The sequence below is a fragment of the Tupaia chinensis genome, unplaced genomic scaffold (assembly GCF_000334495.1).
Source record: "Tupaia chinensis unplaced genomic scaffold, TupChi_1.0 Scaffold000067_1, whole genome shotgun sequence".
In the NCBI taxonomy this organism is placed as follows: Eukaryota; Metazoa; Chordata; class Mammalia; order Scandentia; family Tupaiidae; genus Tupaia; species Tupaia belangeri.
Genome location: NW_006159526.1, coordinates 4,344,521 through 4,347,244, shown reverse-complemented (window position 1 = coordinate 4,347,244; position 2,724 = coordinate 4,344,521). Strand labels below are relative to the sequence as shown.

General features: G+C 60.2%; 1 protein-coding gene across 1 annotated transcript in view; it reads right to left on the bottom strand.

Moving 5' to 3' along the window:
• The window catches only part of CALM3 (calmodulin 3), a 10,139-nt gene extending 7,421 nt beyond the window's left edge, over positions 1 to 2,718 (bottom strand). Inside the window, exon 1 of the mRNA XM_006142101.3 lies at positions 2,713 to 2,718. The gene's annotated coding sequence lies outside the window, so the exon portion shown is untranslated. The remainder of the gene's footprint in view (positions 1 to 2,712) is intronic.
• Between the last annotated feature and the right edge of the window lie 6 nt (positions 2,719 to 2,724).

The following is a 2,724-nucleotide window of genomic DNA, read 5'->3' as shown; positions in this document are numbered from 1 at the left end:
GAGGGGGGTGCCTGGGCAGGAGAGCTGCTATTCCATCTGCTTTTCATTCTCTCTCCCTGGCCAGGGATGGAAAAAGCCCAATCGGGGACCTGCCTACTGCACCCCGCCCCACTCTACTGCTCTGCAAGAAGCCCAGTTCCCCACCGTCTGGCCAGTACTGTGGGCTGTGGGCTGGGGGCTGGAGGCTGGGACAAGTTATGGGACGCCCAAGAGTGGCTCTGAAGGCTGGTGTCTGCCACCCCCACCAAAACACTGGAAGCTGTAAACGAGGCACTGCGTGTCCTGCACTGTCCCACGGTTGCTGCAAATAGGTGTGGCTCTGCATGGAAGGCCTGTCGCACACTGTCCCTTCCATTCAGGAGACCCTTTCCCTGCTCAAGGAGAGGCCCTGGCTCTGAGCCATACCTGTCAAAGCAGGACTGCTGCCCAGAAAACTGATCCCCTAAGGAGCTCTTGATCATAGGTTAACACTGGCGACCCCCATTCAGGGTTTCGTCTCTTCGTAAGCTTTCACCAAAAGCTGTCTCCAAAATAACTCAGTGGGTATCCTGCTTCCTTATCCCTCATATTAAGCTCCAGAAAGGGGCTGGACAAGGAAAAAAAGCTTGGGTGGGAGAGGGAAGAGGGTATTATTTCTCAGCCCTGCCCCAGCCCCCGGCCGATGCCAGAGAGCAGTGTTAGATGAGATCGGAAACCAAGGCCAGGGCCCCTCACCCGGGCCAAGGAGGAGCCACCGAGCTCGGGCCAAAGTCCATGGCCAGTGCACAGTGACTTGTCGCACCCATACTTGCTGATTACGAAGAGAAAGAGAAAGGAGTTGAGGTCAAAGCTCGGGTCCCGTTCTGGACGTGGGGAGGCCTGGTGGCACCTGCTGGCGCTCCAGGGCCCCTTCAGCAAGGCTCTGCAGGGGAAATGGGGTAGCGGGAAGAGGAGCCACCAGGCCTGTGTCAGCAAGATGAGATCTGATACACGGCAGAAGCTGCCTCCTCCCAGCCTGCCAGGGAGGACGGCTGCGCACGGTCCCCAGGCTGAGCCTGGGGGGGCTGTGGGTGTTGTGGGTGGCAGAGAGTAGGGAGAACTAGTCTGCTGCTCTCCTGAGACCCAGCTGTGTGGTTAGCAGAGGCGCTCAGTGAGGGTCCTGAGCAGGGCCGTGGCCTCAGGCCGGTGAAGGGGGTCTCCCCAGAGGTCCTCTCTTGTCAAGTTCCACAGCCCCCACCCTGAGGGCACAGGCACCGGCATCCGATTGTCACCGACGCCACACTGTACTGCACTGTCATTTGGCACCAGTGAGGAGATGCAGAATGGTGCGAGAGGCTGGAGAGCAAGAGAAAACCAGATTCCTGTTCGGAAAAGGCAGCTTTCTTGGCCTGAGGGGCAGTGAGGAAGTGAGGCTTAAAAAAGCTGGCTCATTTGGTGCACCCCAAACTTTGATCCCCACCCCCATTTCATGCGGCTTCAGTGCGCCACAGGGGCCTGAACAACTCCGCCCACCTGCTCCCACTGCCCTGGTGCCTTCTACGGGGCCCATTCTTCCAGGGGGAGAGGGGCTGGCCAGCCCCTGCAGCCCACTCCCCATTCAGACTGCAGTCTTTGTTCTGGTCTGTCCCCCGAGACGGGGAGGGAGCTAACCACGGCCACCTCCAACCTAGGCCCACCCTGGCTGCCATTCATTTTCTCCGTCAACCCGCCCTCCTCGTCCCCCTTCAACCTCACCTCCCGGCACCCAGGCCCAAGTCCATTCTGTCCCCTCACCTTGGAAACCAATCTTCTCATGGACCCAAACAAAACACTCCTCCCAGAACCCTCGCCAGGGAGGGGGGGATAAAAAAACAAAACAAAAAAACTCTCTTCTTCTAGTTCAATAGTCTTAACCCACTAGTAATCTCAGAACCCTTTCCAGCAATCCCCCAAATCTACCACAAAGTCCCCTGGCCCCCACTGCTGGCAAGCACCAGCCTGGACATCCTCTTTTAACCACCTCCACGACCCCATCCGGCTCAGTGCCCGCAGGCTTCGGGGGCACGGAGCACCGTCCAGCCTCTGCTGCCACCCACCCAGGCGCTTCCTCCTGGCTTGCGCCTCACCCTCCTCTGCAATGCTGGTCTCGGGAGACCTCCCCCAACCCTCAGGGGGCTGATCTGCACAAGTGACCACCGTCCCTGTCCCTCTCCTCCGCCTCCCAGGAGCCCAGGGGCCACCCATCCCCACCCAGGCCCAGAGACCCAGGGCCACCCCTCCGGGAGCAAGCCAGCAGCACAGCCTCCCTCCACCGTCTCAGGACCCAGAGCCTTCATCGGGGCCAAACGGCCCCTTCTCCCCGGCTAGGATTTCTTAACTCGTCCCCTAGAGTCCAAGCACCCCAATTCTCAGACTAATCGCCCTATTTTGCGTCCAAATGTCCTTTTTGGGGGGTCCGCATGCCTCCTAGGAGGGTCCAGATGCTCCATTCTGGGTTCGAATACCCCCTTCGAGCGCTCGGATGCCCACTGGGGATATAAACACTCCTTTCGATGCAAGGTCGCTTCTGGAAGCCCCAAAGCTCCCTGTAGGATCCAGACGTCCGGCTCTGGGTTCAATCGCCCCCAATATGGGGGCACAAGAGTGTCCAAGGCTCTCGCCGGGCCCGGACGCCCCCACTCTGGGTCCACTTGTCCCCTCGGGGGTTCCGCCTCGCCGCGCCCCCCACCTCGGCAGCCTCTCAGCCTCACTCACCCTGGCGAGGCC